Consider the following 10,933-nt stretch of genomic DNA (forward strand, 5'->3'; position numbering starts at 1 on the left):
ATTCTTCAGCTACATTACTTGATCTTGGCCTGTGTTCACAGTAGGGATGTTCATTTTGAAAATTTTCCAAAATCGATAATCGGTGAGAATTAACGATCAATTATCGATTATCGATTTTATTAATACTTAGAAAATTTTCAATATTTTTTTTTTTTTTTTTTTTTTTTTTTTAACAAAATGAATGCCTATGGCAGAAAATACGAAAGACAACGTGTTCTCCTCAATGAACTCTTTATTTCAATGTGTCTCCTCTCCAACACTGCTGTCCCCGGCGCATGCCGGTGTGAATTTCTCATGTTTAAAACAGTTTTGTTGGCACAAAGGCCCGTGCCCAGCCAGAAAACTAGAGACTATATGAAGCTCCACCTCACGTTAGTCGGCTGTGCAATGGAGTGGGGCGAGGAGGAACGATTTCCACCCAAACCTAGTCCAATTTTTTTTTTTTTTTTTTTTTTTTTTTTTTTTTTTTAATAATTAAAAAATCGATCCAAATGCCACAGGATCGATTCCAATCCTTAACGATCGATTATCGATTTTCGATAATTGATGAACATCCCTAGTTCACAGGGTACCTACACAGGTGTGGAAAGTCTGGAAACGCATTAAAAATGAATCTAATAATTTACAGGTCTTGAATATTTTGGGAATTTAAATGTTATAATGTTGTATAACAATGTTGTATTACATAATGTTATGTTGTGGAGCAGGGTAGGAAAAATACACTTTTAAGGGCTTTTTTTTGCCCTTGTGAGATATGTTTGGGGCATTGTGGATCATTTCCACAGCATGCATGGCCAATATTCAATAGGTAGTGACTCCCATCACTAAGCTTTCTGTTTAGTAATATGCTGTGGGTTCAAAACAAACTGTTTATATTTAATTTTTGCCCTTATAGATCCTTCAGGCATCTCTCCCTCATCTCTCCTCCCGTAACATCTCCACCAGTCTCAGTCCCGGGGCTGATCGGGATATCAGCCAGTGGAGTGCTCACCGCATCAGCCTATGTGGATGAAGATCACAGCTGGTGTGCAGCTCCTCGACGCAGCTGAACACCACAAATATATGTAGATGGGGAGATAACAGGAGAGAGTGAAAGCTATTACCAAGTATATGCACTACATTCTATTGGGCTAACTTCTAGTCATTGAAACTCACACCAGAAACACTGTGTTTTGTCCACGCCTCGCTCTGTTTTGCCCGGTGCTGCCCTGTCCCGCTCACACCTTGCTCACACCTTACCCACTTCATGCCTGGCTGCTCGAGTGCAGCACGCTGCATGCTTGAAAAACAGTGAATAGTAGTAGAATAGTAGAATCTTAAAGTATAGTACAACAGTATGTATTGGGTGCATCAAACATTTGATATTTGTGATCATGCTGCTTTAATAAACAAGGGAAGATTGAGAACAGTAATTTGGTGGGCAATCCCGGCAGTGCAATGTATTGCGGGATCAAGACAAGTTCTATGAAGTGTAAAGTAATATATACATTTATTCCTAAAATATAATCAAAACATTTACACTATGAACACTACATCTGTATACATAGCAATTTACTATTGAAAAATGTTTTTTGGGGTGGGGGGGACATTGTTTGTCCTTGTGATTGTAATTGTGGATAAAAACTATTAAACATTGTTTACCAAGTAAAGCCTTTTAAATGTTGTAGTTTCATCTTTGGTGATCATTTGCACTCATGAGATGATAAGGATGTTTAAAAATATGTGTTTGCCAATTTGTTATTGTTTAGCCATAAGTGTTTTCCAGATGTCTTTCAGAAAAAGAAAGCGACAGCTCCAGAAAGTTGACTGGAGTGTGGCCGCTCACAGACTGGTTCCCATGAATGCAGGCCAACCCAACAGACTCTTGGGTTATGCAGGAATGCTTACTGTATAGTTTCACTAACTTCCTGGATGCCTAGGGGATAATGATTATTTGATCTCAACAACTGAGACAAGATGGCTAGTCTAGACTATACAAAATGCACCATTGCTGATGAGTAAAATAATATTTTCAGTTGAAAGTCAACATTAAATAAACAAATAAAACATTAACAACAAGTTGCTTCAGATATCAACTTAATATAATATATACTGTCAAAAGTCCTGGAGAGAATTCTGCTGGACAGAGTTAAGGAGTTAATCTACTCCACAGACAAGCAGTTTGGTTTTAAAGCAAATGGCACACTGACCTCTGTATGCCTTAAAGGAAATTGTAAACAAATACAGATGGCAAAACCTCTAATTTCTTTTATGTTTTATTGATGCTTCTAAAGCCTTTGACCGTCAACCATAAAAAAAAAAGTCAAATGTCAAAGAGGTTTGCCCAGCTATATTGTTAGGATTCTGGCCTTTTGGTATGCCCATCAGACTATGCAAGTTAAATGGAGCAACATATCAACCCTTTTTGGGGTTAGTAATGGGGTCCGTCAAGGTGGAATCTTATCCCTTCCCAGTTCTTTTTAATCTGTATGTTGATGATTTGTCCAAGCAACTGAATGGTTGTAACACTGGGTGCCTTATTGGTAATACCCTAGTGAACCATTTAATGTACACAGATGATCTTGTTGTTCTGAGCCCAAGTAGTGCTGGTCTCCAGCAGCTCCTCACAATATGTACTGAATATGGTTTGGTACATGATATCAAATACAATGCCAGTAAGTGTTGTCTTAATTTGCAGGACCAAAGAGGACAAATGCTTGACATTTCCTGTTTTTAAATTGTCTGATAATAACCTTACTGTTTGTGATAATGTTAAATATCTAGGTCATTTTATTTCAGAGCAATTGTCAGATGAAGTTTAACATGTGTACAGATGGAGTGAAGGTGTCTCTGTTTAGAGCATACTGCACACCACTCTACACTGCTCACCTGTGGTCAGATTATAGGAGTCGGAGGTCAAGCATGCACAGACTTGAAGTGGCATATAATGCCATGAGAATATTGCTCAGGAGACCTAGATGGAGCTCTGCAAGTGAGATGTTTGTCACGGCATGTGTTAACACCTTCCAGGCACTGTTAAGGAATCTGATGTACTGTATAAATATCTGTCGACTGAATGTCTCACATAATGTCATTATCAACATACAAGGGAGATGGGTGGGGGGAGGGATGCGGTTGGGATTTATTTGTTTATTTTGTCTTGTTTTATTTTACGCAATGTGCGTGTGCTCAAGCAGAGATGTTTATGGATCTGTAATATTGTCAACGAATGAGCAACTGTACGAAAAATAAAATAAATCTTGAAAAAAAAAATGTCATTATCAAGCTGTTGCTAAGTCCCTACTGTAGTGATGTCAGATATCAGTCACCTCTGGTATGTCGCTCTTATGAACACTGCACTATTTATTTGACTATTGCTTTTTTCCTGCAGTCTGTAGGGATTCTTCTTGTTTTTCAAATTCAGTGTTTACATGTGTTTCAGTATGTACAAAATATGATTATCATCAAAACTTGCTTTTATACAGATCATATCGACATAGGTAAATATCTGTTATCAGCCATAACGGCAATGTTAATGTTGGTTATCGGTATTGGCCAAAATTTTCATATTGGTGCTCACTTGCATAATGTGAAAATGAATGTTATTGACCCAGTGTGTAGCCAGTGTACCCAGTTAGTGAGTGAATGTCCAAACAATGATGTATCTTTGAGGTTTTCATTTATTGTAGAATGATGTTGCAGACAGAAATAGATTTCCTTGATGCAATTAACATGATCGTGAAGTGATCCACATGATTTGCTGTTTAACAGAGTGGCTTGACAATTATTCTCTACACTTAGGCTAAGACCTATGTTAAAATTCCCATTCACCTGTGAGCTTGACACCTGAGATCAGCATTACCTCATAGAAGACTAGGTACATACTACCATCTAGTGGTCAAAATGTTTTTCAGCCAAAGACCACTTACAAGATGGAACATATACCGGGGACCCCCTCATTCTGATTTGTGATTTTGGGCTAAGCTTTATTGTTTCCATGGTAACGTGCTTTACTTTTAAATTGATAGGTTTGTTAGATTAGAATGTAATCCATGAACCATTTTAGATTCAAAGGATAAAATATTTTCATTGAACTATGAAGATTTTGCAAAAAAAAGCTTTCATTTTTATTTTCTTGAAACCTTTTCGCGGAACCCCAGGCAAGTGCCAGGGGGTCCCCGGACCCCCATACCACTGGTGTAAAATACCACCCATGATTCAAATCCTACAAATAAGAACAGAAATGGACAATGACAACAGGAGAGACTACATAACATTTCACTCGGACTAAAACGTCCAAAAAATTCAGATTTAAAGAAAATATTTTTTGAATGTATGTGAACCATAAATGCAGTTATTGCAGAAATAAACTCATTAACAATTAAACAAGAACATATATGCATCTCCTTACGACAGTCCATAACCCGGGTCAACATCAACACTCGCGATAGCGGCAAGGATTTCCTCTTCAAATCTTTCGTAGTCTTTGTAACGTTCTGGGAGTTTAAGCAGGTTGAAGCAGGTTGAAGACTTGGGGTATGCGAAGCCATCCTGCGGAGTCGGCACTGGGAAGCACATTCCAGCCCACCCAGAACTGCACAAGTTTCCCAAGCAGGTTTGGACAGTGGACAGGCAGGTCTATCTGGATCAGGTCCCGGAGGTATTCTTTGGAAACAACCAGCTTTGGTGTGCTGTTCTTCTCCCATTGATTTCATTGTCGATGAGGGTGACCAGCTGGGAAAGGCCTTCAAGTACCTTAAATAAAGTTTATATTTGTCACTAAAAGTCAACATAGTCATTCATTCATTCATTCACAGGCCTCAATTGTCAAAGCAGAGTAAGATAATTTTAGAGCATAAAACAATTGTATTCATATTTCAAACAACAGGATTGTTATTTTATCTATTTCGGCTTAGGGCTGCAAAGTTTAAAATGATAATAGTGATTAACACGTTCACTGCCATTGACGTATTAATACGTCAAAAATAATCCAACGGTTGACTGCCATTGACGTATTAATACGTCAAAAAAATAAAAAATAAATTTTTTGACGGTGCTACGTGGATCAATGCCCCCCGCGTCTCCTATGGAGATATTGGAAGTATTGAATGTGTATAATCTATTTTACCGACCAGCTAGGTGGCGACGGTCCTCTCCCGACAGAGAGAAAGTCAACCAAAAGCAGCCGCCTCCCGCGGCTGCTTCCTCCATTCTCAAGGAAATGGCTTGGCTATTTTACAGTCGGGAAAGGAACGAGCCTCAGTCTCATACTGTAGGCGGGGACGCTTTCGCGCTGCTGCGGTGGGGGGTTCCAGAAATGGACTGGGTGGGCAGCATAAAGCCTAGAGTCGCACGGGGCTTCATCGGGGCTCTCAAACCCAAGAGACGAGTGAGACCTATCCACACTTGCTGCCAGGGAGGGAGGCTGCTCAAACTCGCTGCCAGGGAGGGAGGCTGCTCAAACTCGCAGCAGCAGCAGCAGAGCACTCGCTTGTGACAAACGCAGGCTGAAAGCCACTAGACACGCCCACGGAGGGAGGAGTTGAAGGAGAGGGCGTTCGGAACTATATTGTTTAGATGTCTGATCTCTCACTGATGTCAAAAATAAATGGTTAAAGTGACTGTTCTGCCTGTTTGATTGAATTTCACAAAACTGCGATTATCTCAGCTTTCACTCTCAGACGCTAAAACCATGCTGTACTCAACGGCTAATATCTACATAACTACTAACTCTACAAACTAACTCTTTTAGACAGAGAAAGCACACATTCTATTAGTACTTTTGTGAACTTTGTGTTGACAAACTCCAAGCAGAAAAGAATCCTCGGCTCTTGTAAAATGAGCCAGAATCCTCAAAAAACGGCTTGGCAAAAGCTACCTACAGCAAAAAAAAAACGGCTGGCAGTCAATGTGTTAATATAACACCCTCTGACACTGACTACTGTCAGTACAATGTTACACCAAAAAAAGAAACAATCTTCTGCAGTTGTAGAGTGGATGAAGTTATGGCCCTCTGCCGCCTGTCATCCCCCCTCTCTCCTGTCTACAACTTTCCTACGTAATAAAGGCCAAAAAAAGACACCTACAGTTCTCCACTCTCTCCATAGCTCCTCATCAAACAACGCATCACCTTCAAAGCCCACCACAGCCTGGCGCCCCCCTTATCTGACTAACCTCCTCCTCTCCCATCGCCCCACCCAAACCCTCCGATCCTCATCCACTGTTTCGCTCACTGTTCCTCCATACAAATTCCACAGCTTTGGAGATCGAGCATTCTCGAGAGCAGCACCACGACTTTGGAACTCTCTTCACAAGCCTGTCAGAGACTCACCCTCACTCTCCACTTTCAAATCCCGACTCAAGACCTACCTGTTCTCCCAAGCGTACAACCTACCCTACCCTTAACCACATCTTCCGCCCATGTCACGCCCCCTCAACTCCCCTCCACCCGATTAGTTGTGTTATTTGTATGTTTGTTTTTTTCTGTTTACTGTGGACTCGAGATTGTCAGCATCTTTGAGTCATTGAAAAGCAGCTATACAAAATACATTTAATTGTTATTATTCGATAAAGGTGAAAATATGCCCCAGACATAATCCATGAAATGAATAAAGAAGAACGAGTTCCATTTACATACAAGGGCAGTTAAGGAATAGCACCGCTTTCAAATGGTTAGAATAAGTATTGTGACTTCTGCCTTTTAATTCAACATACTCTTGCTTGGGAATGTGCATTCGATTGTCTGACAATGCCACTTTGTGTCCATGTCAGCGAGGTTGCTGAGATATCAAGGCACATGGAAGAAAGAGCAGTGAACTTACCTCCTGTGGGAAGTCTAAGCGAGCAGAGAGTGAGTTTATTAGAGTCATTTCACTCCGGCAGATAAACTCAACATAGTCCACGTCCAAGGGCTGTCGCTGACAGGCCTGCTCCAATCTAGAGCGCAGTCTGTTTAACACAAGACTTCCCACCATCACCTGTCAAAGAGATCATGAAATATGCTTTATATAAAAGCATCAGGCCTTATTGGAAAATACGTTGAATACATATAAACAGTCCAGGATGCTATCAGGTGCTATAAAAACACAAACACTACAGCAACCTAGCCTACACCAAACAAGCAAAACATGTGTGAATCAAATTGATTTACAATTGCACAAGTGGAAATGAGACGTTAAAACACAAGTTAAATCACAAGTCACAACCCAAAGTCACAGCTTGTGGTGGGACATCAACATTAAAGCCCCACTATTTGGGGAAACTGCACCCTCACCTACATGCTACTCTTCTCATTCAGGTATCAGCCTTGTAGTAAGTAACTTAAGTAACCTTGGAGTAACCAGCCAATTGTGCAAAGTGTTTCTTTTCTACCTCCAAATAATTATTCTGTTATATACGGTATATAAATTCAGGTCCATGAGTGAAAAAGTTGCAACTTCTATTTTTCAGAAAAGTATTTAAATGTCCTCAATGGAGACTGACAATTGAACGAATGTCTAATGGAATGGACACTGTTATGGGCAAGCCTGGGTCTCACACAATATAGTGTTGCTTGTAACACATATATGCTTGCCTATTAGTAAGGTAGCCTACAAATGGCGAAAAAAAATAAAAAATGATTGAAAATAATTTAGGCTAAGCTGAGCACAGGCAAGGACAGTTGCAACTATTTTGCCTGAACAAAATAGAATATGGTTTTGATGTATTGAAAATCATACTGTCAGTATTTTTAAATACATGGTATACCGTAATACCTTAGTACCGACCAAAGCCTAATCGAAAGTATCATAAGTCACGGGTGGAATGGTGGATAAACATTGCATTTCCTTTAAAGCCCTTTCTAATAAATGCCCTCCGTTAGTTTGGTAGTGCAAATATAATATTTTTAGTACAAAGGGGTTAAGAAATGCTTTCATCAGCTCAGCAGTAACATGACATGGCTCTGAGAGATGAGGGAATGAAATAAAGCAGATATCCGAAAAGTACAAACCGAAACACATGAGATAAACTAAACCTCAAACTACAGAAATTCAGTTAGATGCTACAAATGAGCTACACCACAGAGAGTTTTTTTTTAAATATGCTCTCTCCGCCTTCTCCACTCTCAAGCACAGAGACATGAGTGCTCGCAGCACAGCATAATGGGGCTTCAACAGAGAAATAACGCAATGCACTTTCTTGTACAGCAAGAAGTTGGTGTGCTGCACAGCTGATACAGATTCTGTTGATAGAAATAAGCATTTTCTGATAACCCACCTGAGATTCAGCAGAAGTGCCTGGGGGGTCGATGGTCGAGGGAGGCGCACACACAATTTCTCCGTTGTCCTAGTGAAGTAAAAAGCAAACCATTATTTGATATTGCAAATTTAATTCTCAACCATATTCAGTCAGTCACTGGATCATGTGACTGTGAATAATATGACCTGTCTCCCAAGTAAAAAGCTGCAGGCTGACAGGTTTTCCGACCAAATACTTGAGGTTAGTTCAAGTGAGGCTGCTACCGAGCGGGGTAGCTTCAGAGTGTAACTTACCATGGTAACTGACCTGGAGTTCATCTAATTGAACTTCTTGGAATCTAAAATCCCAGATTTCTCTAGTCTAAACTATGGGTTGGGAAAATTCCAGTGTTGGGCAGTAGCTAGCAACAAATAGTGAAGCTACTAGCTTGCTACATCAGCATGCTACATTTCTCTGGGGATAGCTTAAATGTAGTGAAGCTATTTTTAATGTAGAGTAGCTGGTAGCTTAGCTCACCATATTGTCAAAGTAGCTTGCCCAACACTAATAAATCTAGAAATAGGTTCAATTGAAAGTGTTTTCCCTCACACACACACACACACACACACACACACACACACACACACACACACACACACACACACACACACACACACACACACACACACACACACACACACAATGTAAAGTAGCAAGCTACTTTTATTTTGGCATGGAGCCTGTAGCTGAGCATGCTATATAATGAAAAAACATTGCATGGATGCAACTGGGACGTATCCTCAGTGATGTACCCTGGGGTCATTGGATGTTTCGGGTCTCGCAACATCATACACCCTCGCCCAGGTGACCCAGCCGGGGCTGGCCAAGCCCCAACTTAGGTCCCAGTAGCTACCCACGGTCAGCCCTCTAGGAAGGGTCGAAGGTGGTCACGCGGTCAGGGCCACTCAATCCGCTGCTCCGGAACTACTCTGCCGGGACCGGGGGGGGAAGGGCTCTGGTACGTAGAGGGACCGGGCTCTGTGGGTTGCCACCCGGCCGGGCTCCTCCCTCGTCTCACCAGGTCTAGGACCTGTGCGCTGCACCAGACTCCCCCGCTCCAAACATCTCATTCCGACTACATTTTACTGGGGATAGCTTCAAAGTAGTGAAGCTATATTTTAATGTAGAGTAGCTGGTAGCTTAGCTTACTACATTTTCAAAGTTGCTTGCCCAACACTGCAAAAATCTGTGTAGTCATTTAACCTGCTTTCTGGAATGCATCCTTTGGGAGACATATTACTGCTAATACAGTATATCAGGCATTGAGGCTAATCAAACCCTAAATAAATCTAGAAGCTGATGGCAGATTAAACAAAGGTCCTCCCATCATGAAAACAGATTTTGTTTGGAAAGGAAGAATTGACATTTGACAGGGTTGATGGTACAGGTAGCCATGGTCACACCAGGATTAATGAGAATTGCTGGGTTTCATTAGTTGTTGTGGACTTCCCCCTCAGCCCCTTGGTGGTGAACTCTGGCCCATGAATTCATGCTTTATCGGTGTATAATGACAGAGTATTAAATTCTCAATTACCATTGCTGGGAAGAGCACGACAAGATTGAGGGTAGAATCAACAGGATAACCTGGGCTGGTAGGCAAAGAGAGAAAGAGAGAGAGGAAGAGGGAAAGACGGAGAGCAAATGGATGAAAAAGTCCCAGGTTATTAGAGAAAAGGTCAGTCACAGCAGCTAATTTATAAGAGCAAGACATATAAATCAACGATTGCCCGGAGATCATACCAACTACTTGCTGATAAATGTTGACATTTTGAATGTATTTAGAGCTTGTAAATCAATATCTGATACCAGACACCAGTTTAGCTTTGGCAACACTGGGCAGGTTGTTTAAAACAGTCATGTTCAATTGCAAGACATAGAAAAAGAAAATAGTATTGAAATAGTATTGTGTACATAGCATGTACAATGGTTTCCAAGCACATAATAATTCTGATTACAGCAATGCAACACAGGCTGATGTCCTGGCACATGGTTTGGGTGTGACACCTTTGTTGCCTCTGACTGATGTTTAGATGCTCAATCAATACAGCTTGCTGCAGTCAACTTCTATAAGCTTGCTTACAGATGTATTCATTTTGTCCAGTAGTATGTATTACTACTCCAGACAGCTAGCCTCCATTCCAAGTCCAGCCATAACGTTACACATCTCTGGACAGATAAACAATCACTGTCCAGTTAATCAGCTAGCTAGTCAGGTACATTAAAAATACATGTCATGGAAGTTGCCACCTATTCACATATCATATGGCTAACCTCGGTAACGCTACGTAAACAACCTGACTGACAAAGACGCAATGAAACTGACAGACAGATATTGAAAGGACGATACCAAGGAAACACAACTGCAACTCAAGACAGCTTTATACCTCAAAACGCTCACTAAGCATAGACATTCTCAGCAATAATGTCATGCTAACACTAAACACGTTAAAGCGATGAATCATCACTCATAACGCTACTAATACCAGCCAATCTCTGACCCAGTACAACAGTAGCCCTACAGTAACGCCATATTCATATAAATTTGATTGATTGATTGTTTGGAGTAGTAACGTTCATAGCTATCCGATAGCTAAAGCTCCAGGGTCTTACAATAACGTCACATAGGCCGTCATGTCACGTTCAATATAATGACTGTTATTCTATTATCACTATTACT

This window comes from Poromitra crassiceps, assembly GCF_964638095.1.
Source record: "Poromitra crassiceps genome assembly, contig: HAP1_SCAFFOLD_357, whole genome shotgun sequence".
NCBI classification, from domain to species: Eukaryota; Metazoa; Chordata; class Actinopteri; order Beryciformes; family Melamphaidae; genus Poromitra; species Poromitra crassiceps.